Source organism: Taudactylus pleione, unplaced genomic scaffold, assembly GCF_031769625.1.
Source record: "Taudactylus pleione unplaced genomic scaffold, aTauple2 ptg000659l, whole genome shotgun sequence".
NCBI lineage: Eukaryota > Metazoa > Chordata > Amphibia > Anura > Myobatrachidae > Taudactylus > Taudactylus pleione.
In genome coordinates, this window is record NW_028285061.1 from 40108 (window position 1) to 67429 (window position 27322).

The 27322-nt window shown below is 46.0% G+C and overlaps 1 long non-coding RNA gene and 1 pseudogene across 1 annotated transcript; both read right to left on the reverse strand.

The window, feature by feature from the left end:
* Positions 1-537: 537 nt before the first annotated feature.
* Positions 538-27322, reverse strand: LOC148478370 (uncharacterized). The gene is made up of 2 exons (XR_015872401.1): positions 27278-27322; positions 538-1483 (listed from the first exon to the last, which is right to left on the reverse strand). It is a non-coding gene; the product is annotated as an uncharacterized LOC148478370 (long non-coding RNA).
* LOC148478371 (5S ribosomal RNA) lies at positions 2022-2140 on the reverse strand (annotated as a pseudogene).

A 27322-nucleotide genomic window follows, 5' to 3' on the forward strand; every position in this document is an offset into this window, starting at 1 on the left:
TTTTGCTTCTTTGCAATAAATTTTTTAGTGTTCTTCATAATTTTGATTTCTATATCTTTTTCTTTACTCTTGAATTCTCCCACGGGCAGCTTTACATGGCTTGCTTACGAGCTAGTAGCTCCAAGGCATCTTTTTGTGGAAAAACTGCAAATATTGCTTACAAACACATTTTGTGATCAATGTCAACAATACATCACAATATTAGATGCCACTACTGTCTTTGTAAAATTAGCTCTGCTGAGCAATAACAGACAGCCATGCGAGCGAAGCTGCGGGCAAACACTAGTGTATATATGTGTGTGTGTGTGTACACTATGCAGAGGTATGAGTCAGCACTCAATCAAGTAAATGCAAGTAAATAACAATGGTGCAGGGTCCACAATAAATGGAATAAGATCAATCACCTTGTCCACTCCAGACAAAGCTCACACACACACACACACACACATATATATATATATATGTGAATGAGTCCAGTGACAGGCGTCTCTCAGAATTAAAGTGCAAGTACAATAATGAATAGATGTGTAGATAATATAGACATATGTATGAAAGACAATTTAATAGTAATACAGCAAAAGAATATTAATATATAGAACAAACAATATAATAGAATAACAATAGATCCTCTATAATGCCAAATTTCTCATAGCTATGAAGAAACCTCAAGGTAGTAAGGTGACTGTAGTTTCTAAAGTGTAACTAGTGCTTGGATAATTCTGGCAGTATACTTAAAGATGTAAAAAGGCACATTAAAACAGGGAATACTGTTAAAGATGTATTACAAGTAATTCATGACAAATAAAAGTTTTTAGAATACTATTGCACAACCATAATCAGCATAAAAAGGATGACATAAGAGAAATTGGAATAAAAAATAGGCACAGAGAAATAGTTTGCATAAGAAGCAACCATAGGTTTAAAATTGCTTATCTTAATGGCTCATTTAAGGCAAGAGTACAGCTTTACCCCATGCGTTTCATCCAATGGGACTTTATCAATGGATAATAGCTGTCATAAAGAACCTCATATTTATACTAGGCTAAACAGGACTGATTAGGCATCATCTAGTAAAGTGATGACATAACTTCCGGTATTCGTGGTGGGGGGTTTAGGATAATAGCCTTTAAAAAAAGCTATGAGATGATCTCCTATCTATGTTATAAACCAGTGTTCCGGTACCATCAATACATATGCACATTGATAGGAAGAATTAGATATTTCTGTCTGATCAGGACAGTACTTCCACCCTTCCAGCAGGCAGCTTCCATTCTTATGATGTGACTTCGCCCTGCTTCGGGTAGCCCGTGGGGATTCTTTTACACGGATCAACTTCCGCTCACTCCATGTGACTTTCTCTGGTCTCCATGTGGTGTCCGGCAGGTGGGTGAGCATCCGCCCGTCACATGACATCGCATACCACTTCACCTGGATGTCCCTTCGTCAAAAAGCACCCATGTCTCTGTAATGCACACCCATCTGCCTGCGAAAGCCAATAACATAGTTTAGTGGGTTTCATGCTATTGAAGTTGTGAGCACCATATTTGAAGAGATTGATTTTGCCCATAGTACATTATTAGGAGAAATATATGTAAAGTTATGCACTATAAGACTAATATTAATGTTAAAGGAAAATAGAGTGGAGCTATAAATAGAGAGGGGGAACTTAGCAAATTAAAAGGACATATAAAATATAGACATTATCGCAAATAAAAGTTTTCATTTACAAAAGATACAGCTTCTACAAATTGTTTCGATAAACAGGTGGGTAACCCCACTAGTCACAATGGATAATAGTATCCTTAAATTGGGATAAAATAATTAATGATGTGGCAGTAATAATAATAAAAAAGAAAAATGAATAGAAAAATGAATGAATAAAAAAATGATAAAATGTTTTCTAGTGAAAACATGGCAGGGGGAGATCTTTGACACAGTTATAAGTCATCCGTTCAGCTTTCCTTTTCATATTTTTTCGAGGACAGAGTGGAAAACATGCGCCCTTGTGTATGTGTGTATGGACTCTACAACACCTAGTATTCGCAGGAGGTCTCCCATCCCAGTACTGGCCAGGCCTACATATGCTTAGCTTCCAAGATCGGACAAGATTGGGCATATACACACTGGTGTGGTTGTAGGTCACTAACTCTGAAATATTCTGCAACTTTGACAATTCCAAAGAATACAAAATTAAACATTACATGAATTGCAATACCACAACTACCATTTATCTTCTGGAGTGCAAATGTGGTTTCAAGTATGTAGGCAAGACCAAAAGACCACTGAAACTGGGGATTCAAGACCATGTACGCACATTAAGAACAAAATTGAAGGACATGCAGTATCCATACACTTTTCTGTTCAATGTGATTCTAACCCTGAGGACCTCACCTTCAAAGCAATAGAACATGTGACATTAAGAGAAAGAGGGGGAGATCTGGGAAACAAGCTTTCAAGAGGAGAAATGTTTTCAATCTTCAAATATATACACAAAAAACCAGCGCTAAATAAGATGGACGGTGTAATATAAACCACAAAGTTTTATTTAAAAAACAGAAATACCTCAAATAAAAAATGAATGAATAAAAGTTCACAATAGAACAAGATGAATGAATGTCTGTTCCTGTGTAATAAACAGCTGGATCTAGGACAACCTCCAATACGTCCCATACAGATGAATAGATATATGAAGGCAACACTTAATTACCATGAGGTGGTGTGTAAATCACCAGCACAGTCCTTAGCATTCCAGATGCAGCACTTGGTGAGCTGTGTAATCAATCCACATGGAAAGTACCAGTATATGCCAAAGGGGTCCAGGAGGAGTAGAGCAGAGTCCAAATTATAGTCCAGCAGAATCACAGGAGTACAGAGGGGTTTCAACGCGTTTCACTGGGTAAAGAAGACCACCCAGCTTCTTCAGGAGTATGAAGTACTTCATACTCCTGAAGAAGCTGGGTGGTCTTCTTTACCCAGTATGAAGTACTTCATACTCCTGAAGAAGCTGGGTGGTCTTCTTTACCCAGTGAAACCCCTCTGTACTCCTGTGATACTGCTGGACTATAATTTGGACTCTGCTCTACTCCTCCTGGACCCCTTTGGCATATACTGGTACTTTTCATGTGGATTGATTACACAGCTCACCAAGTGCTGCATCTGGAATGCTAAGGACTGTGCTGGTGATTTACACACCACCTCATGGTAATTAAGTGTTGCCTTCATATATCTATTCATCTGTATGGGACGTATTGGAGGTTGTTGTCAGGGTTCAGCCTAGGATCGGCCTCTCTCACCTCCTTGCCGGCTTCCCCTGACTTCCTTGAGGTCAGACGTCTGGTGCAGTGATGGATGTGGGGCTGAGTATTCTGCCTTAGGTGCTTTTTGTGAGCTTCCATGGTCGGCTGTGTGTGCTGGGGATCGGAGTTCCCATCATGGGCGCCACCATGACAGTTCTTCTCATGTGACAGTACTCCTAACCTATGGTAGCATGATTCAGTCAGCTGATGCTGTGCTCCAGTAATCTGCTACCCCTGGGTATAAATCCACCTCCAGAACTCCAGGAAGTTGCTGTTCAACTTCTTCTCTGTTCCAGTGATACCAGCGTTGCTCTGTGCTAATCTTTCAGAGAGTTACTTCAGCCTGTTCACAGTTCTCCAGTTTCCAGTATTAGCTTCCAAGCTATTCTTAGTCTGAGAGTAGTTCTCTCCCAGTATCCAGACTGTTTTGTTTTCTATGTCTGTGTGTCTTTGTATATGTGCTGCTAGTATTGCAGCTTCCTTGTGTCACTGCGGTATCAGATTACCTGCTGGTATTAATTAGCTCACAGCTGGACTTCCCAGCACATTTCTGTGTCAATCTGCCCTGTGTCTTGTCAGTGCAAATCTGCACTTGCATTTAGCACTCTCCTAGTGTATGCCTGACTTCTCTTTGTGTCTTGTCTCTGGTAATCAGCTCCAATCATTTCCAGCATTCCCATATATTCCCTGAGTCCACTCTGCTCTTGCCTTAGCAATCCCCAGTATATGTCTGTGTTTTTCTGCATACTGTACTGTTTCCAGTCCATGCCTGTGCTATAGCATTCAGTTCCATTTCCAGAGTTCATTCATTCCATTCACCTCCAGTGCTATTGCATTCTTTATAGTTTCCGGTCTTCTGCCATTCCCAGGTACCTGTCCAGAGGGCCGCAACCTGCTCACTTGGTGCAGCTGAAAACCAAATCCCAATTGGAGGGGTCACTGGAGAAAACCACCAAGTGAGTTAGACTCCGCGCCTCTGGGCAGGTCTAGCCAAACCTGGGTTTGGCCGCAACTAGGAGACCTAGTCTAGTCACTCCCCTAGTCACCCGAACCCCTCGGCTCACCATCCTCCACAGAGGAATTCTTGCACTGGATCGTGACAGTTTGAACAGCCCAATATGCAAGCCGCCGGGTTCCAGGTTGATGCATGGTTTCAGGATTTACTCTTTCGTGTGACTGCACGGGAGTCAGCTTTGCAATCCGTCAGACAGCAGCTGCAAGAACTCTCTAGTCAAATGATGGTTATTCATTCAGTTCTAGCTGCTTTGTCTCCAGACACACCACAAGCTCCGCCAGTGAATTCTCTACAGTTTTGTTCTGAAGTTTCAATTACACCTACAGATGAAAAATTTTCTGTGCAAGCTAGTGAACCTCTCAAGTGTCCTCTGGTTCCCCAATTTTCTAATATGCGTGACCCTGAACCTTTCAAGAGTTTCTACTGGCTTCCAGAACAACTACAAAATCTCCGTCCAAAAATTTTTAGTTATTCCCAAGCTTTCTAGTGCTACCCCTGACTTGACTAACAGCTTTTCCAAACAAACTAAAGTAAAGCATCAAAGTTTCCTGCGCCCTAAACTTACTGAGGTTGAACATCAGCGACGCCGGGAACTGCATCTCTGTTTATATTGTGGTTATGACGATCACTTTCTTAAGGACTGTACTCTGCGCCCACTGAGAAGTGGTGACAAGTGTGTGACTCCCAATGTCTGTGCTTTCAGTTCTCCCCATCATCCATCAGTGATTCCCGTTTCTTCAGTTACAGATAAGGAGGTGATGTCCACTGAGCAAAAGAAAGTTCAAGTTTTCAATTGGGGCCCTGCTACAAGATGCTTCAACCCTCGTCTGAGAAATATTGGGAGGATATTTCAACCTTCTATAGTCAGGGACACTACTCATTCCATTTCTACTGGTCACGGCCCGGATTCCATTTCCATCGGTCCCAGTCCGGATTCTGTTTTTCCCAATATGGGACTCCAGTCAGTAGCCCCAGGAGGGGTCTCAACTTCCTTACCCCGATTGGAGGTCCCAAGTCTCGCACCCCAGAAGGGGGGTCCCAAGTCTCGCACCCCAGGAGGGGGTCCCAAGTCTCGCACCCCAGGAGGGGGTCTCAAGTCTCGCACCCCAAAAGGGGGTCCTCGTTTCAAGTTTCATGCCCCAGGAGGGGGTTTCAAATCTCTCACCCCAGAAGGGGGTTACAAGTGTTGTACCCCAGGAGGGGGCTTTCATTTCAAGTTTCATGCCCCAGGGAGGGGTCTTCGTTTTGAGTTTCACGCCCCAGGAGAGGGCCTTCGTTTCGAGTTTCATGCCTCAAGGGGAGGCCTTAGTTTCTAGTGTTATGCCCCAGGAGCAGGCCGTAATTTCAAGTGTTACTCCCCAAGAAAGGGTCTCAAGTTCCATACCTCAAGAGGGGGTTCTGAGCCACTCACCCCAGGAGGAAGTCTGTGTTCTTGCATCCCAAAAGGGGGTTTCATATTGCATACCCCGAAAGGAAAAGCCAAGTCAGCTTCCCCAGAAGGAGGTTTTAGGTCCCATACTCCAACAGGGAGTGTCAAGTTCTGTACTTCAGGAGGGGGCCTTGAGTCTCTCACCCCAAAAGAAGGTTTCGAATCTTGTTTCCCAGAAAGGGGCCTCAAGTCAAGTACCTCAACAGGGGTTTCCTGGTCTCTACCCCAGGAGAGGGTTTCAAGTGTCGTACCCCAAGGAGGGGCCTCTAATGCAATACTCCAAGAGGGGGTTCCTAGTGTTATGCCCCAAGAGGGAGCCTTAAATATTCTTCCCCAGAAAGGGATTTCAAGTATTCCACCCCAGGATGGGGATTCCAGTGTCATACCCCAGGAGGGGAATTCAAGTGTCTCACCCCAGGATGGGGTTCCCAGTGTTGTGCCCCAAGGGGGCATTTCAAGTGTTATTCTCCAAGATGGGACCTCAAGTGTCTCACCCCAGGATGGGGTTCCGAGTGTTATACCTCAAGATGGGATTCCCAGTGTTATACCCCAGGAGGGGATTTCAAGTGCTTCATCCCAAGATGGGGTTCCCAGTGTTATACCCCAGGAGGGGAATTCAAGTGTTTTACCCCAGGACGGGGTTCCCAGTGTAATGCCCCAAGATGGGGTTCATGGTGTTATTCCCCTGGAGGGGACTTCAAGTGTCTCACCCCAGGATGGGATTCCTAGTGCCACCCCCCAGGGGGGGATTTCGAGTATTACATTTCCGAAGAAGAGTTCAAGTGTCTTACCCCAGGAGGGGGTCTCAAGTCTTGTACCCCAAGAACAAGGGTTTCCAAGTGTTACTCCCCAAGATGGGGGTTCAAGCATCATACCTCCAGAGGAGGTTTCTAGTTATGTAACCCGGCAGGGGGTATCAAGTCTCATAGTCCAGGGGAAAGTCTCAAGTTTTACATCTCAAAAAGGGATTTCAAAATCTGTATCCCAAGGGAAGATCTCCGGTTCTTTACTCAAGGAAGAATCTTCTAGTGTTGTGTCAAAGTCAAATGCTTTAGTGCCCCATCAGTTAAGAGGTTCACAAAATGATGCTACCACTATATCTATAGGTATCCCTCAGGATCCATCTGATGTTTGTATGCCCATTCTTTTCGATGGAGATATAACGCAGTATTATGCCTTGGTGGATCATTTCATCGCTATTATGAAATCCTCGCCATGGTCTGAAATCAAGCCTACTAATGTAGTAAAATTTATAATTTCATCTTTCCGAGGTAAAGCTTGGGACTGGGTTGAGCCTATTTATGATTCAAAGGGTTCGATGCTGTCAGATTTAGTAGCCTTTACTGCGGCAGTCATTAAAGAATTTGGTCCAACTTATCCTTACAGTTCTCTCGATGATACTCATCTCAACAAAGTCTCAAGTTCTGGGGTACCACCCTCTGCTATTAAGCTCAGATGCATTTCTTTGAGTCCTTCTCAAAAAGATCCAGTACAAAAACAACCTGTCCAGAAGGATAAGACTCAAGGAGGCATAAGGATGATGAATTATAACACAGATTCTGACTATGATCCTGAGTACAATGAAAAAATAATTTCGGTAGTTCCCATGAAAGACACTTTGCAACTTAAGTCTTCTTCTTCTTCTTCTTCAAGTGGTTCGAAAAAGTCTCGGAAAAAGAAGAAGAATCGATGACTTCCTGGTGACCAAACTTTCTTGGACCAAGTTGACTATTTCTTCCAATTATTAGTCTCAGAATCCATCTGGTATTGGGAACCTTGTTCTTCTAAATTTTCCAGTTCTTATTGTATCTTCAAGCAAGATTTTCGAGTTTCCTGTGTTTTTCAAATATATTTTTTGTGTCTTTCTGAGGAGTTCCAGTTGAGCCTTTATGGGTGTTCGGTGCCCACCCTAAAAGGAGGGGGTACTGTCAGGGTTCAGCCTAGGATCAGCCTCTCTCACCTCCTTGCCGGCTTCCCCTGACTTCCTTGCGGTCAGATGTCTGGTGCAGTGATGGATGTGGGGCTGAGTATTCTGCCTTAGATGCTTTTTGCGAGCTTCCATGGTCGGCTGTGTGTGCTGGGGATTGGAGTTCCCATCATGGGCGCCGCCATGACAGTTCCTCTCATGTGACAGTACTCCTAACCTATGGTAGCATGATTCAGTCAGCTGATGCTGTGCTCCAGTAATCTGCTACCCCTGGGTATAAATCCGCCTCCAGAACTCCAGGAAGTTGCTGTTCAACTTCTTCTCTGTTCCAGTGATACCAGCATTGCTCTGTGCTAATCTTTCAGAGAGTGTCTTTTGTATATTTTTTTTCTGTGTGCGCACGACTGCACAAGTGTGAATTTTGTAACCGCACCTTGGCTACACTATTGGGGCTTGTGACAGTGCTTCAAGACTGCAGAAAATATGGAGGGCTGTCACATAACAGGAGAGCAAGGCCAAGAACCACATGTTGTAGCTGCCGCCAGCAGTCATCATGAGAATGGAAGTCCTTCAACTTCCTTGTCCTCTATGAAGGCCCATGCCCCAGGGCTTAGGTCACGCCATGGATATGGTAAAGCTACTTTTACTGTAGTAAAGAGAAAAAAAAAAATCGAAAGGCAAGTTGCCTTTAAATAAACAAAAAAATGTCAATATTCCATTCACTACACAAAGTGGCAAGGTAAGGATAAGAAGATGGGCGGTAGAACTGCGCTCTTGTTGACCAGGGGGTGGTGTGTTGTGGTTTTGGGGTGCTGCACCTTTTGTGTTGGAGTACCTTTCCCGCACTGAAAACGTATGGGGGTAGGGAGGGTAAGGTGTGCTCTTCCTGCTAGTAATGGTGATGACTTGTGTGTGTTTGTGAGTGGTGTTAATTAGAATGTTTCTTCTGGTGGTGGTGATGTTTTGGGAGTGAGGAGGGTGTGATTGGGTATGGAGTGTAGTTTGGAGTAATGTGAAAAGGGGAATGGAATAGGATCAAAATGAGGCCAGCAAGACACAGTAATTTTGGGCAAAATCTTTTATTGAGTAGTCACAATGCTGCTCTGTTAAGATCCCGGGCAGGTGGGTGGGGTTCAGTGATGAGTGGTGATGAGACTGGGGAGGTAGGTGGACCCTTTTAGGGGGCTCCTTCCCGTGCGGTTCAGTGACCTTGCACGTCACCCCTGCTGGACCTATGGTCGACAGTCTAGGAAGTCTCGGGGGGTGGGGGGATTTGCAGAGTGGGTTGGAACACCTGTGCGGCGTCCCGCGTGTTGGTGTGAGTCTTGGCAGTACTTACCTACCGGTAGGTTTTTCGTTGTGGTGATGTAGGTCGACGTTGCGGCCGTTGCAGATTGGTTGGAAGCTGCAGGTTTGTTGGTGAGCTGGATCAGCGTGTTGCTGGTGTGCTGCAAGTGCACGGCTGTTCTGATTGGTCTGCGGAGGTCAGCGACCGTAGTATGCAGCTGAAATTGGCTCTTGGTCGTGCCGCTGGTGGTGCGGAGCCAGAAGTGTGGATGGGTGAGCTGCTGGGAGGCTGGGTTGCAGCGTGTGTGCTGAGACCACCCCTGGGGGGTGGTCTGCCCGGGATACTGATTCAAAAAAAGCCAGGGAGGAGGGGGATGTGGAAAGTGTGACCGGGATGGAGCTGGTCACTGGCGATGTTGGCTGGGCGGACTTGCGGCTGGATGTGCGGGATGCTCTTATCACTGACGGTCCCTCGTGGAAATGGGGATTGACTGAAATGCATTGGAGACCCTCACATCAAACCCGACACCGATCCAGGCTGACCTCCACTAAAGATCCCCATCCCCACCAGGGACCACCAGTGCAGAAAGCTCTCAGCCCACCCGCCTGCTGGTCCACACCGCTCACACCTCCAGTGACCGGCTCCACCCCGGACCAGCCCCTCTCCCCCCCTGCTCCCAGGCATGCTTAGCTACTCACTCCTGGCCAGGGGTGTCTCCACCGTCGATCCCCAGTTCCACGAGGGACCGTCAGTGATAAGAGCATCCCGCACATCCGGCCGCAAGTCCGCCCAGCCAACATCGCCAGTGACCAGCTCCATCCCGGTCACACTTTCCACATCCCCCCTCCTCCCTGGCTTTTTTTGAATCAGTATCCCGGGCAGACCACCCCCCAGGGGTGGTCTCAGCACACACGCTGCAACCCAGCCTCCCAGCAGCTCACCCATCCACACCTCTGGCTCCGCACCACCAGCGGCATGACCAAGAGCCAATTTCAGTTGCATACTACGGTCGCTGACCTCCGCAGACCAATCAGAACAGCCGTGCACTTGCAGCACACCAGCAACACGCTGATCCAGCTCACCAACAAACCTGCAGCTTCCAACCAATCTGCAACGGCCGCAACGTCGACCTACATCACCACAACGAAAAACCTACCGGTAGGTAAGTACTGCCAAGACTCACACCAACACGCAGGACGCCACACAGGTGTTCCAACCCACTCTGCAAATCCCCCCACCCCCCGAGACTTCCTAGACTGTCGACCATAGGTCCAGCAGGGGTGACGTGCAAGGTCACTGAACCGCATGGGAAGGAGCCCCCTAAAAGGGTCCACCTACCTCCCCAGTCTCATCACCACTCATCACTGAACCCCACCCACCTGCCCGGGATCTTAACAGAGCAGCATTGTGACTACTCAATAAAAGATTTTGCCCAAAATTACTGTGTCTCGCTGGCCTCATTTTGATCCTATTCCATTCCCCTTTTCACATTACTCCAAACTACACTCCATACCCAATCACACCCTCCTCACTCCCAAAACATCACCACCACCAGAAGAAACATTCTAATTAACACCACTCACAAACACACACAAGTCATCACCATTACTAGCAGGAAGAGCGCACCTTACCCCCCCTACCCCCAAGGAAAGGATAAGGCCTTGGGCTTTATTTATGTTGACTGATGGTTCTGATAGCTCTTCTGCTTGTAGTAGTAGTGGTGGTGGTACCATTAAAAAATGTAAAGTTGTTAAGAGTAAGACAGCTCCGGAAAAACCAACTGTGTGCCCTGAGAAATAGAAACAAATCCCTGAGGAGAGTGCAAGTGTGTCTGCGGTTGCCATGTGTGAGCCAGACCTAAATATTAGTGTACTGGAGGATCCTCCAAGTTCCTACATTTGTGTGCCCTCTGTAAATGTGGGGAAAGGCAGTCAACATCTTGCAGACGTAGTCAGTGAGGATGCTTCTGTGGAATTGCACATGGAGGAGGAGGATATTTTGGTAGTTGAAGGCACTAAGGATGATGAGAATGTTGATGATAAAGATGTTGGTGATGAGGATGTTGGTGATGAGAATGTTGATGATGAAGATGTTGATGCAGAGGATGTCCTTTGTGTAAGTAAGGCAACAGCTGTTGCCCATGGATTGAAAAAGCCAAAGCCCATTGTTGTTATGCCTGGGCAAAAGACAAAAAAAATCACTCACGTGTGGAATTATTCCCACCCCAATCCGGACAACAGTTGTCAAGCCATATGTAACCATTGCAAAGCAAGAGTGAGTAGAAGGAGGAACCTAAACCACCTAGGAACCTCCTCATTGTTATGTCACTTGGAGCACATTCATGAAATATCAAAGTGTATGTCACCAAGTTTCAAAACTTAAAACGTAACAACAAGTCCAGTGTCACCTACCTGCTCCCTCTCTGTGGGATCCAAGCGCCTTCGATCTCCAACACCAACATCATCAACACCCTCATTCGTCATCGGGATTAGTCCTGCTGCACCCAAAGTTGTTATTCAAAGCATAATTGACTCCTCTCCTATCCATGATTCCTCAGAAGGATCCTTGATGACTACGCCTGTTGCTGCTGCTGTGAGTGGATCTTCATCCCAGAATGGGACCAGGAGGAAGACTACTTGTAGCGTATCCTCCAGAAAACAATTAACTGTCAAACAATTGTTTGCAAGGGCAAACAAGTATGACAGCAATCATCCAGTTGCACAGCGGATTACTGACACCATAACAGCTATGCTGGTATTAGATGTGCATCCAGTATCCGCCATTACTGCAGTGGATTTTCAACAGTTAATTGAGGTCCTGTGTCCTCATTACCGGATCACTTCTAGCTTCCACTTCATTACACCCTTATTAATGTCCTCAGAAATGCGTTTGTACCCACTGTCCACTTGACAAATGATATGTGGACAAGTGGGACAGGGCAAACTAAGGATTACATGACTGTGACAGCCCACTGGGTAGGTGTATTGCCTACAACAGCAACAGCAGCAGCATCATCTACCAAAAGACAGCTGATACAGAGGCAGGCTACTCTTTGTATAACTGGTTTCACAAAGAGGCATACCGCTGAGAACTTCTTAGAAAAACTCATTGAAAATTATTGCTAAATGGCTTACCCCACTTGGACTGTCCTCGGGATTTGTGATTTCGGACAATGCCACCAATATTATGAGAGCATTACATGTGGGCGAATTCCAACACGTCCCATGTTTTGCTCACACAATTAATTTGGTGGTGCAACATTTTTTTTAAAATGACAGGGGCATGCAGGAGATGCTCACAGTGGCCCGCAAAATATCCGGACATTTTAGACATTCGGCAAACGCTTGTCGAAGATTGCATGACCAGCAGGTACTGTTAAATTTGCCCTGCCATCAGCTGAAGCAAGAGGTAGTAACTCAGTGGAATTCTATCCTCTATATGCTTCAGTGGATGGAGGAACAGCAAAAGGCCATCCAGGGCTATACAATGGCCTATGACATAGGTTGTAGAGGGGGAATCCACCTTACTCAAGCGCAGTGGAGAATAATTTCCATGTTGTGCAAGGTTCTCAAACCCTTTGAACTTGCCACACATGAAGTTAGTTCAGACACTGCCAGCTTGAGTCAGGTCATTCCCCTTATCAGACTTTTGCAAAGACAGCTGGAGAAACTGAAGGAGTTGCTGAAATGGAGTGATTCCACAAAGTATGTTGGACTGGTGGATCAAGCCCTTGATTCACTTCACCAGGATCCAAGAGTCGGCAATCTATTGAAATCTGAAAAATATACTTGGGCTACCAATCTGGATCCTAGGTGTAAGTCCTACCTTGTGAGGTTTTTGCCAACAGACTGAAATCTAAAACTGTGCAAAGAGCTGTTGGTAAAAAAACTGTCAGCTGCAGCCACACGTGAAACGCTATCATCTCCTCCTTCAGTTTCTGCAGCTGCCAGGAAAAACTCAATTTTGCTTACAGAATGCCTGCTGGTCATGCAGATCGTTCACCAAAAAATGACATCTGGTCGGGCCTGAGAGAACTGCCTACTAGTGACATGTCTTCTACCGTGACTATGTGTGATACGGTCTCCATTCACAGAATGGTGGAGAACTATTTCAGAGATAACATCCTAATAGGAATGTCAAACAGTCCCTTTCAGTACTGGCAGGAAAAAGAGGCAATTTGCAGTTGCATACACAAACTTTATTTGCATTACTTAAGTTGCCCACCCTCCGAAAGAGTTTTCAGTGCAGCTGGCAACCTTGTCAGTGATCGGTGTAGGAGGTTACTTCCTCAAAATATGGAAAAGATGATGTTCATTAAAATGAATTACAAATTCCACGAGGAAGACCTTTACCAACAATTACATGAAAAAATTACAGAGGCGCCTATAGTGGATTCCAGCGGGGACAAATTAATATTGTGTGAAGAAGAGGATGTACACACTGATGGGGATGACGAGGACGACGACAACTTGTAATGTAAAGCCAGTTTGTGTATGGGATCATTTTCACTTTCATATCCAATACACATTGGCAGCTTGTTTTATGGGGTCCAAACAAACCAATAATTTCAGCCACAAATGGCAGTCCTTGTTGCTGAAATGATTGGTTTGTTAAACTGTGAATGTCCTGTTTCGTATACAACATATTCCATCTTGCACCTTTTTCCTTTCCATTATGTGCTGGTTGGGGCATTGCTGCCTGACATTTTAAATTAATATTATGGTTGGTTAAGGAACCAATGATTTGTTTTTAAATAAATTTATTATCAATTTTACAGCCAGGGGCTGCACCAATGAGTTTATTTTTATTAATTACTCAGCCAGGGGCTGCACCCAATGATTTGTTTTTTAATTAATTTATTATCAATTTAACAGCCAGGGGCTGCACCCAATGAATTTCTTTGTATTAATTATTCAGCCAGGGGCTGCACCCAATGAATTGTTTTTTAATTAATTTATTATCAATTTTACAACCAGGGGCCACACGAATGAATTTCTTATTAATTATGCAGCCAGGGTATCACCCAATAAATAGTTTTTTAATTAATTTATCATCAATTTTACAGCCAGGGGCTGCACCAATTAATTGTTTTTTTAAATTAATTAATTATCAATTTTACAGCCAGGGGCTGCACTAACTATCAACTATCAATTCTTCAATCCTCAAGGGTATCCCAACCATCATCTTTGCACAGTCCTCAACTCTATTAATAATTATATCAATCAGTTTTGAGACAGCAAACTGGATGCAACCTTTTGGCCCTTTAACTAGATGAAAAAAAAATCAATATTGTGAGCTGTGAGGTGGTCAAAATTGTCTGGAAATGAGTGGAAATAAATGTTATTGAGGTTATTAATACTGTAGAAACAAAAACCGGCCCATTTATGTGATTTTAGCTGTTTTTTTATTTTTTTTAAGAAAAAAATCCAGATCCAAAACCAAAACACGAAACAAAACACGGAGGTGAGGTTTTGGCAAAACCAATCCAGATCCAAAACCAGGGGAGATCCAGATCCAAAACCAAAATGAAAACACGGGGGTCGGTGCACATCTCTAATATTTATCTACCATATTTTTGTTACAGAAAGTTTTAAGTGACATGTTGCTGTCAAAACCTTGTGGTGGAGGAGGCTGCAGGAGGGATGGCCGGTTATAAGTTCTGACTTGAGGGGACAGTTATGTCCTATGAACATCACTCCTGAGGCAGTTCCATGAACTTCTCCATTAGCAGAGAAAGGAAGTACCTGCAGCTGAAAAGATCCCGGAGCACAGAGAAAGATGTAGCACCAGTACAAGGAGCAGAACAACAAGAGAAGTCTTCTATAGTTGGAGACCCCACAGCAGGAGAGATTTTCACTGGAAGCAGATACCCTCAGCATAAGGAAGAACGTCCTGGATAAACCACATGGAGTAGTCTGTAATTGTCTGTCCTTACAAGTCTGTAAGGGGTTTATTTATCAAGCAGTGAGAAGTGTGGAGAAGTGGACTAGCAGAGAAGTTGCCCATAGCAACCAATCAGCTCCTACCTATTATTTTATAGACTGTACTTGATAAATGCTACTTCAAAGCTGATTGGTTGCTAAGGGCAACTTCTCCACTGTTCCACTTCTCCACGCTTTTCACTGCTTGATCCATAAACCCCTAAGTTCCACAGTAAACCCAGGCTTTAATCCTATGATCCAGGGCACATCGGCAGCCCATCAGCCTATGGTCACCTTCCTTAGCCAACAATCAGGCCCTAGTCCCAGCCCCAACTTCTCTAATCAGCCTTCCAGCTTTCTCACTGCCTAATTTATCAACTAGTTTTATCACTCACAACGAGTGATAGATCAATTGTTCTGATCTTCAATGTCCGTCTTTATTTAAAATTTGCTGGTCAGGGAACTTTTAAGGTGCAGAATGTCCTCAAGGTCCATATCCGTATCCAGGGCATCTTGGAGAGAGGCTGAGTAGGGACTAGAGGTTGCATGTCGATCTTATTTTGCAAAGTGATGACTTATCTCAGCCTCAGCGCCTTTCTAGCATATGTTTTATGCATCGCAAAAGGAACAGATTAATAAAAAAATATACGACTCACAGAAGAGGATAAACGTGCAAAATTAAACTGAAGCTCTGGGAATTTGACTGCCTGTAATAGGGGGATGTAGTTATGAGACCGCCGGACGCATGGCAGCCAGTCTCAATCCCGACAGCGTAATACCGGCAAGGGATTTAACATAGGCAATGAAATACAGACGCCTATGTTACCCCGACGCCGGAACACTGAGGATGCTGGCCCGATCATCCTCTCTGCCGGGTAAGTATTCACTTAGCCCGTGGTTGGGGGGTTAGGTTTAGGGACCCCCATGGGGATATAGGGTTAGGCACCCCCCTGGGAAGGTTAGGCTAGGGGAAGAGGGGGTTGGGCACTATGGGGGGAGGGTAGGGTTAGGCACCCCCTGGGAGGGTTAGGTTTAGGGTGCGGGGAGGGGTGGTTAGGTTTAGACACCCATGGGGGAGGTTAAGGTTAGGCACCCCTAAGGGAGGGTTAAGGTTAGGGGGGGAAGAGGGGAGGGTTAGTGTACTTACCTCCAGGTGTCGGGATTTTGACCCGATGGGCAGCCGCTGTCGGTATTTGATCCGGCGGCTAAACAGCGGATAGTATTACATACCAATTCTGTGTTAGAGCATCAGACCCTTATCCAGTGGCATAACTTCATCCCAGGTGTCCAGAGGCAAGATAAATGTTGGTGCCCCCCCAAATTAAAATTAACCACCCCCCCAGCACTTATGCCAGCCCCTGTTGCCGCCGCCCCCTATGCAGTTCCCCCTATGCAGTTCACCCAGTAGTGGTCCCCCTCTGCAGTGCCCTCTGTAGAGGTCCCCCTCTGCAGTGCCTGCCTATGTAGTGCCCCCCAGTAATGGTCCCCCTATGCAGTACCTCCAGTAGTTGTCCCCCTATGCAGTGCCCCCGGTAGTAAGGGCTCCTGTAGTGCCCCCAGTATAATGCCCTTGTAGTGTTCCCAGTAGTAATGCTCCCTGCAGGGCCCCAGTAGTAATGCCCCTTGCCCCTTGAAGTGCCCTCAGTAGTAAGGACCCCTGTAGTGCCCCCAGTTGTAGTGCTCCCAATAGTGCCCCCAGTAGTAAGGCCCCTGCGGTGCTCCCAGTAATTCCCCCAGTAGTAAGCCCCCTGTAATGCCCCCAGTAGTAAGCCCCCTGTAGTGCCACCACTAGTAAGCCCCCTGTAGTGCCCCCAGTAGTGTGCCACCAGTAGTAAACCCCCTGTAATGCCCCAGTAGTAAGCCCCCTGTAGTGCCCCCAGTAGTAAGCCCCCTGTAGTGACCCCAGTAGTAAGCCCCCTGTAGTGACCCCAGTAGTAAACCCCTTGTAATGCCCCCAGTAGTAAGCCCCACGTAGGCCCCCAGTAGTAAGCACTACACACAAAAATAAAAACAAAATATTTACCTTAATCCCCGCTCTGATGCTGCTGCCGTCCGCCCCGGTGCCCGCTCTTCGGAACTAGTGGAGTGATGTCATGACATCACTCCCATAGTTCATTGCGGGGCCCGGAAGCCGGAGCTCAGGAGTGAGCTTCGGCTGCCGCTGGCACCGGGGGGAGGGAGGGAAGAAGGCGTGAGCGCCCGCTGATAACACACTCAGCAGGCGCCTGGCAAACGGAGGGTGCAGGGGGTAGTTATGCCACTGGAGGTGGAGCGCCGATCAGCGGTGCTCCTTCTCCATGCAGTACCCGGAACGGCCGGGGAACAATGGAGCCAGGTGCCCCCTTCAGGGCTGGCGCCCGTCGGCAAATGACTCCATTGTCTCCAGTTCCGCCACTGCCCTTATCCATGAGGTCAGCCCGAAAAAACAAGTCACTCAATTAATGTTATGTAATGTGGCCACTGGATGGCAGCAAAACCACATAAGTACTCAGAGTCTATGATAAAGATTGATGACAGCCTCTGTATTTACTGCAAAAAAAAAATTAGCCTGCCACAATACTTACTGCATCAATTTAAGCTATGTGAGCAGTCCCACTGAGTGCAGGGTTCGAAGTGCATCTGTGGCTTCACTGGAAAGAGATTGGCAGTGACTCAATCTACAATTCTTTCCCTCTAAAATTGCGCCAGATGAGTTCCACTTCCTAGGAACAGGTCTCGAATAGCAATTGTGTGCTCTGACATGAGTGAACTGGGGGTCAGCTGGTCTTGTAATAAAACAGTTGACTGTAGCATTGAAAGCTGATATTAAAAGGTAGAACAGAAGTCCCAAAGTTGCAGGTAAAATCTCCATTAGGAGCTTGTGAAATGAAGATGGTGATTAAATAACTGTGAAAGCTGCTATCTGTTACCACCGTGACCAGTATGTGATAGGCAGCTGAGTATAGGTCAGGTTTTCTAAAATCTTGTGGGCAATTCGATATACCCCTAAGGGGTAAATTCACAAAAAGTCGATTTAGATCGATTAAAAATTGATCAACATCAATGGGCTTACTGACAGCAAAATCCCCATATTTATCATCTGTAAGGTGTCAACTTCAATACGGATGATAAAAATGCGGATTTTGCAGTTGGAAAGCACATCATCGATTGATTTTAAATTGATCTAAATTGACCTTTATTAAGTTACCCCCTAGGTGTGAGATGAGTCTGATATCGGACAAATCCCTGGATGCAATCAACTGTGGCTAGCCTGCGATTACACCTACACACCCAGAACACACCCTTAGGAGACATAGGGTTGAATTTACAGAGCTGGTTCTAAATCCCAACAGTTTAACGTTGGCTTTGCTATTCACTGATTTACTAAGGTCAAAATTACCGCTAAACCGCTAAGAGAACACACTTTAGCATGAAACAATTGAATATCAAAGCACCATCAGTGTTTTAGACAACAGAAAGAATAGAATAGAAAAATAACTCTGGATTTATCAAGCAGGGGTTTTGCAAACTATAGTAACACTGCAGCTAAACCTGCCCAAACAATAGACCTGCTTGTGGCAGGCAGAGGCGTCACCTAGTGAGCACTCTTACTATCCCTGCGTGCCTGAAAATGGGCCTGACCTAAAATAAAGGGACGTGGCCTCACGGGGATACCGAAGACTTCACTCCAGGGGCAGCCCAAGATTGATGGAGATGCTGGGCTGCCCCCGGAGACTGGACCGTCGGCTCCTTTTCTATGAGGAGCCGGATGCTGCAGGAGAATGTCACACTGCAGCAGCTGTCTCCTGTCACTGCAGAGGAGCCGGCATTGCACCCCCTCCAAGGGTGACACCAGGGTGCGGCCCGCTCCCCCTCATGACTGGTAGCAGGCGAGTTTGGGAGAAGCACTGCATAGATCACTATGATATGTGCAGGCTTTATTATTTATTATATTTATGTAAAATGATAGAAAGGGCCTGATTCAGCAAGGAATGCAAAGCAGAAAACGCACGCACTTAGCCGATGTTTCTGCACTGCACATGCATCGCACTGAGTGTGCGCAAATTAGCCAGTGCATTCGGGTTATAATACGCAGACTACACGCAGCGTGTATGCAGACTCTTTCAAAATTGATTGACAGGAAGTGCCGTTTGTGGGTAGTGATGGGGGGTGGTCAGGCGAACGCAGGTGTTATAACGCCGTTATAGGAGCATACATAATTAAAGCAATGCAGCGACATACGCAGCCATACCGTAAGCTGTAAACAGGAAGCGGCCATATTCCTGCGGCAGGTCAGGTCAACCACTATTATGTTAATGGGTCCGATAGTTCTCGATGTTACCGATGTTTACGCTATCTTGCGTGCTGATCGGGGTTTGAGTAAAGGGAGATGGGCGGCTTAATATGGGGCTGGGCGTCTGCATCTTATGCCGCGGTCTCCATGCATTGATTAGCATATTATCGCAGTGGACAGGTGCGTGCGTCTGCATCCGTTCGTTCCTTGCTGAAACAGGCCCTGAGTGCCTCCCTTCCACAATCCATAACCAGCCGTGGACCTCTGAGACTGGCCTGGTACTGGAAGATAGGGGGACAAAATGGTGTGGGGTTCCCCCTAATTTCCAGTAACCAGGACCAGGCTAAACTGGCCAAAGGAATAACGCTATAGCAAGGAGAATGACAAAATGGGGTACTCTGCCATAACATTAACCAGCCCCAAACCGGCTCGAATCCCCTGAAAAGTAGGGACAAACAAGGAGTCCCCCCTCCCCAGGGACAACCAGCAGCTATTGGGCTTTGGGTCTGGGGGTAATAGTGAGAAAATATCTTTTATATATTATTTGCTTAGTCCCTTTGTCCGGAATGCTCTTTGAATTTGAAAATCTCAAAGACTAATAGGGGTATTCAATATGGGAGCAAAAACTCAGTTTTTGCATTAATATCGCACCTATGACGTCATTATTGCAGGTTTTAGTTTTACACCGTATTCAATTTCAAAGACTTTTCGCAGGTTCGAAAAGTCTTTGATAAAAAACGGGGATAACTTTTCACCACTGAAAATGTGGCGAAAAAAAGTGCAGAATTGGGGTTTAGGGGTGCAGGCTTAAAAAAAATAGCCTGAACCCCTGGGAATGACATTTAAAAAATAACTGTGTCAAAAAAAGTAAAAAAAAAAAAACTAGGGACACCCCAAAAAATTATTTTAAAAATTGGGGTGAAAAAAAAAAATGGGAAAAAATTGTTTAACATTAGGGAAATAGGTTCAGGGCTATTCTGTATGTAGCAGGTGTTTTCTAGAATAGATTTATAGCGGCAGGTGCACAATTGCAGAATTTTTAAAAACTTACTTTAGGGACATCAAAATATGCTAGTACCCATATTCATGTACCCCAAATTTGATGGGACCACTTAAAAAAAAACGAAAAAAATAACCTAAGTGCTCTTCTGCATCACTTCTTCAATGTCGGGAAAAAACACCTGCTGCGGCTATCTAAGTAAGATAATAATGTGATTCTTTTGCGATGGATTTCAATCAGCAATAAATTACAGAATTTGGAATAAAACTGTATAAAATTTGATGGAAAAAAATAGACAAAAACTATAATAAATGCTTTGGTGTAGCTAACCTGAAAACGACAAGAAAAATACCAGAACAAAGAGTCGGCACAGTGACCCAGGGGAAACAGGATAAGGGTGACCGCCGCCAGCTGCTGTTCTCACACACTACTGGTGGTCTGTGCTTTCACATGGACCCGGAACCCTAGCCATGTGCGGACACTGTTTACGTTCTGCCCAGTTCGGCTCCTGATTGACTGCCTGACATAGCTATTACATAATGAGGGAGGGCACGCGGGCAGCACAACACGTGAGGCTGCTGCTGTAGGGGGTGCTCTTCCCTTACCTACTTTCTTCAACACGTCGATTTCAGGCTCTCCAATCCCAGCCAATCAGCACCAGGTTTGCACCTTGAAAGCAACGCCTATTTTCTCTGCTTTCCACGAGAGATGCCTGGAAACGGTCCATTTTGCTTCAGAGTCCATGGACAAATATTTAATCGTACTTACAAATTGGAAAAATGTTACATTAAAAACATCCCCAAAAACCATAAAAGGGCGTGGCTTAGTCAGTTATGTTTCACACACATCTATTATTACCCGATTCTGTCATATTAACATATGATCTAGCCATTATGTAGCAAAGCTTTTTCCGTATGTATGTTCTGGGTTCAAATTGACGAAATGTTTGCCATGGGCATACTAGTTAAAAATATTGTTTTTACAGGCCTACTACAGGTCCTATCAAGTCTGCCCCGACATGATGGCACTTGTAAATCACAAATGCCAGCATGTCCAGACATTAAGGGCCTGCTGGCACTTGTAGTCTACCTGTAATAAATATTAAAATAAGGACGACACGGACACCGGCTGTTATAATAACTTTTTTTTTTTTAAACCCTCCCCCACACTGCCCTCTTTCTCCAATTTAGCAATTACTAAATTCATGGATCATGTCTTCATTCCATGTAACATCCACAATTCTTTTCAAAACAAACAAAAAAAACAGACAGGCTGCTGGCACAGCTGTGACAGAATGACAAGTCACTCTTGGATACTCCCATAGAAATTATGGGGGAAGCACTGATTGGCTGAGAGCAGACACTGCCATAGCAACTGCTCCCACGCTCTCAACCAATCAGGTCTTTGCCATTTATATCTATGTCTGGAAGTTACTTGACATTTCTTAGTGGCTTTCAGCCTATGTCAAGGTTGTCCCTCAGGAGAACCAATTTTTTTGGGTGTCCCTACTTTCTGAGGGATTCCAGCCCTGGCCTGCCTAGATTGGGGCTGGTTAACATTATGGCAGGGGGACCACATGCTGGGTGTCTCCTTACTATGGTATCCCCCCCGTTGGTCCAGCCCACACTTACCTACTTTTGAAAAAGCATTTAATTGTGAAAGCAACGCCTATGAGCGCGCGACTGTAAAGTGGGCATGCACTCAGAGGAGGAACATATAGCCAGGGCACCCGAAGTACATGCGTGCTATGATACTCCCCTCAAGTGTTCCAGGGAGGAGGCGGGTCCATATGGGATTAAAATAAAGAGAAGTAAAAATAAAGATTAGGGGCAGCATCAAAGTAGGGCATGGAGGACTAAATATATTCCGCCTTCTTCTCCATCTCTCCATCCTCCTGCCCCAGCTTTCCAGCCTCCTTCTGTATCACTTATGCAGGGCCCTCTGTAGTTGTGACCATATGCAATGCCCCCTGTAGCTGTGCCCATATGCAGTGCCCCCTATAGTGGTGCCCATATGCAGTGCCCCCTGTATACAGTAGATGCCCATATGCAGTGCCCACAGTAGTTGTGCCCCTTAAAGTAGTGCCCCGGTAGTTGTGCCCCTTTAAGTAGTGCCCCTTAAAGTAGTGTCCTTGTAGTTCTGCCCCTTAAAGTAGTGCCCCTGTAGTTCTGCCCCTTAAAGTTCCCCTGTAGTTGAGCCCCTTAAAGTAGTGCCCCTATAGTTCCGCCCCTTAAAGTAGTGCCCCTGTATTTGTGTCCCTTAAAGTAGTGCCCCCCCATAGTTCTGTCCCTTACAGTAGTGCAGCCCCCCAGACTCTTACTTTAGGAGGGGGGGGTGGTATATATATATATATATATATATATATATATATATAACCTGTTTATATACTGTATATCTACTTAGCCAGGTCAATAATGGCGGCACACAGCATCTTAATAATCACAACAAGGTGTAATTTAATCTATATATCTATTTATATATAATATATCCATGATGAAAGCATACCCCCGTACTCCACTAGTCGTCTACCTCTACCCTCCTCCCACACACATAACCCCACACAACCTACTTGTCTCTGTAACCAGCCAGGTCTTTGGAGAGCCGGGGCGGGTCGCTGGGAAGGGGGCGTGGTCTAATCACGGGAGGTGTGGCCATGGAAAAAACACTTTTTTGCAGCATAGTGCATGGGTCATGTCCCCGGTTCTCTGGGCTCAAAGCGGCTTGGGTGGAGGTAACCTGAGCAGATCACTCAAGCTGCCAGTACTCTGTACAGAGGCTGTGTGTTACGGGGCCCTCATCGCCCCCCCCCCCCCGGATCCGCCATTGCCCCCCCCGTAGTTCTGTCCCTTAAAGTGGTGCACACACCCCCCCTGTACTTGCCTGATCCATTGCGGCCGTCGCCCATTTCCTCAGCACGCTGGTGACGTCACCCGTGCACTGCATCACTGGGAACGCTGGCCTCTGAAGCGATCACTTCAGAGACCAGCGTGCTCAGTCATGCAGTAGTGGTGAAGCAACGGCCCCCGGTGGCTGTCAGCTTAGACAACTGCCAGGTAGAAGCCAGCAGGCTAGCGCTCCACTGGAACCGCCCCCCCCCCCCTACGCCGCTGCGTGTACTGCTATATCTGAGAGGCGTATCATAAAATTTATTTAAAGCCAAATGTAAACGAGCCCCAATGAGTTAATAAAATCTACTTGTTGATGAAAACACACTGATACTTTTCAGGGCTTGCTCATGTATTGTATTTTACAAAGGGGTCCACTTACGTGGCCAAAAGAAACCTTATTTGAAAATGCATGCAGTCATAAGGAACATTGGGCCTGATTCAGACCCGGTCACTATGACTGTACGCTCGCTCGATGCGTATGCAAATATTTGAAAATGACACAGCGGGGAGAGATCGCTCGCCAAGGCATAAGCACTCTCATCTTACCTGTACGAGTGTTGCTTTGTGTATGCAGTCTCCCCTTAGCAAATGCAGAGACGCCCACTGCCCCACGTCATCTCCTTGAAGTTTGTGAAAACATTGGTACATCGACCACTATCGGATATGAATGCAGTGCTTGTGGTAGCTTTTTTCTACCGCAAGCATTGCAAGGAAAACAGAGTAAAAAAATGGCTGGTGACGTGTACTAAGACGCTGCCTGTTAATTATGCACGCCTCTAAAATGGCGTTGAAACACTCAGGCACGCCTGCGTTCGCACCTCCACTCCCCCGTTTTTACTGGACTGCCCCTGTTACCACCCACATACGGCCACTCCTGTCACTCACTCTGCTGGGCTGGCTTTGCTGTGAGAGCGAAGGATCTGCAAACGCACTGTGTAGTTTGCGCACATGCACTGCAATGCATACGCATATTAGCAACCACGGGCAATAGCGAGCGCATTGCGAATAGGGTCCAGGTCTGAATCAGGCCAGGCCCATTGAGCCTTATAACCAATGCATGGAAATGCCACCGATTATACTGTGTGCGTGTGTATATATATATATATATATATATATAACAATTTCCCCCAAGTATATAACAGCTACATAATGGGGGTAAGGTGCAATCAGGGAGATTGCTAGACTCTTCGCAGTGACAAAAGCAGGATTTCTCGAGGGGGGGTTTCCAAAGGCCTGATTTTAGCGTGAGTCTGGTCAGTCCATGAAGAGGGCATAATTAGCACTTATCCATCTTTAATATGCGTCATACAAAGTATATTGAGTGTCATAATTCCAGCATATACAGGACCAGTGATCACAGTAAGCCATTAGATGCGGCAGTAGGGCCATCCTGTCTGAGCTGAATGTTTTTATTTCAGATGTGGGCTCCATTCCAGAGCATGGGAGCAAATCCAGGAGTCTGGGGGAGCAACAGAAGAACCAAGCACTGCCCTGGACATATATGTACATATTGGTTTCCTTATGCACTGGATAGTGTATTATTATTCAGTATTAATATTTACCCTATTGATGGTCTATAGCAGTGCACCTCTAACAGGCAATGTTTTCCAGATCTCCTAGTTGGTGCACATGTGTATTTATTACTGGCTAATTATTTAATTTGTGATATTTAGAAGAACATGTAGCACTAGTAACGTTATATTTTGGTCATGGTGTGGGCTGGGAAGGGGGTTTCTAGGCAACAGCAACCCCTCCCCCTGTGTTTGCCTATGCTTCAGGGAGTCAGGGAGATTGCTACTATTTCATGGAGTCTCCCTGACAATTAGGGAGAGTTGGCAAGTATGGTTCAGGCTGGTGCTGGTTATTATAAAATAGGGGAACCCCATGCTGTTTTCCCCCCTATTTTCCACTACCAGACCAGGCTCAGAGGTCCAGAGCTGGTTATAGATTTGGGGCGGTGGTGAACCCCACGCAGGGCTGCCATCAGAAAATGTGGGGCCCAGTACTGACAAAAAATAGGCAGGGCCCCACCCCAGGGTATGGGACAGAGGTTGGCAGAGCTGTGGATATTGTGGGTGGAGCTACTTTTAAGGGGTATTAACATTTGGGCTGTGGGGGCAGTTGTTATAACTGGGGGGGGGGGCGCAGGGAAGGCTGCCTGGACTGGGGCAGGCTGGCTGGACTGGGGGAGGGCACAGGGAAGGCAGGCTGCCTGGACTAGAAGGCTGGCTGTACTGGGGAGGTGGGCAGGCTCACTGGCTGGACTAGGGGGGCACAGGGAATGCTGTATATACTGTGTGGGGAGTACAGGGAAGGCAGGCTGGACAGGGGCAGAACATCCTTACACCCAAGTAAAAAGTCCAAACTGATGCATCGGGGAACGCAACTGGGCATCATATTGTATGTACACACAACACACTTGTATACAGAGTTATACACATCTTGTGGTGCACCTTGATACCAGTCATCATTCTGCTGGCACGCCCTCTCTGACCTTTGCCTGAATGAGAAAATACTGCTACAGCTGAGTTACGCCCCAGCAGCGGCGATGTGACTCTGCATCACTCGTGCTTGACCTTGATGAATGTGCTGTACGAAAAGACGCAAAATATGCTCTGCACACAGGTATTACGTCGAGTCTGCGTCAGACCCTATGAGAACATGCTTATGTACACCAGTTACATACCTGCCAAATGGATGAGATGCTTTCTTGCAGCATTATCCACTTTAATGTATAACCACTAGATGGTGGAAGCGTACTAAAAAAGCTACTGGTTATTTCCATTGTTACAATACTTTTCTAGCGGCTGCTTCTGTCAGACGGATAGTGAGTTTCAGCATATAGTGGCTGCGTAGAAGAATCGGACGAATCTGTCTTTGTGTGAAATGTGCGTGTCAGGGTGGGATCTGGGCAGCAACAATGCAATCGCATGGAACTGTTCTGTCTTGTGGGAGTGTCTATAGCTAGAGGACTGTGCTTTTCTCAGCCATGTGTACAGGGGAGCCTGTGTCAGATGGATACCTTGTACCTAGCATGGGGCTGCTGCAAGTGCCCATACTAATGATAATGGATGCGGCTGTGGATGATGGAATAGTGGGCGGAGTTGCTTCCCGCTGGTAGCCGTGCGGATCCTCGCAGAAACTTGCATTAGCATAAGGCTCCCTCTGCATCACGCATACAGCCACTTTGTGTCCAACAGAATCTTTTTTAATTGAGTTTTAGGGGTCACACATATGATGATTAAAATCAGGTGGTCAGTACATTTTCTGAGCCTGATAAATGTCATTTAGTGCTGAAAGTCCCAAAAATAATGGGAGTGGATTGACCTTTAAAACCTCACTTTCTCACAAGTGTCCCATTTTGCTTTTCTTTGAGTCAGTTTTACTTCTGCCTGCGAGGCCCACGAGCGCTAACATTCAGTACTTAGGGCCAGATTCAGAGATGTACGCTAACACCATTGTACGCAGCTGCTGTGTGAAAATATACAAATGTCATGGGTGCCGGGATTTGCATTGAATGTGTTACCGGCAGCTTTGCAGATTCAAATGACTGCGTACAAAGAGCCTGATTCAGAGACGGACGTTAATGCAGATGCAACTGAATACTCTCACGGATCGCAGTTGCTAAAATATGCAAACGCCTTCCAAAGCGTAGGGAATCCCAGTGTTACCTTCTCATAACTGTATGACGGCATGCAACAGCGCAAACATCACTACCATCGCTGCACATCAGGCAGTCACGAAGCATGTAAGTCAGCTGCAAGCAAAAAAAAACAGATGCAAGTGCACACTCTAACTATGCTGAACCTAATAATAATAATACTGCTAAATTGCATCCAAGAGGTTCTTAGCATAATAATGGCCATAATTATGGGCCTGCCCACCGCATCCAGGTGACCTCTATCAGGCAGGTCCCTAACACTCTTATGGAACAAATACAGGGCAGGGGACCCCCCACCAAGCCAACCGAGCGGAACTGCCTCATGGCTTCACACTAGTGTGAGATTTAAAGTGAGGGTTAAAGAATAATAAAGAAGAAAGCCTATGTGTTAAGTCCTACATAATTACGAGGTTATAATAAAAAGTGTATAAAGTGCCACATATATAAAAAACAAACTAAAGAAGTGAAAAACTGTACATTATGTTGCTATGAAGCAGCCCAGCCACACCAGCCCAGAGAGCCCCACACCCCAGTACCAGTCCAAAAACTGACACACAGCATATGTATAATAGGTCTTACCCACAGTGTGCTTCATAAGATGTGCAGTCTTGGAGTGTAAGGACT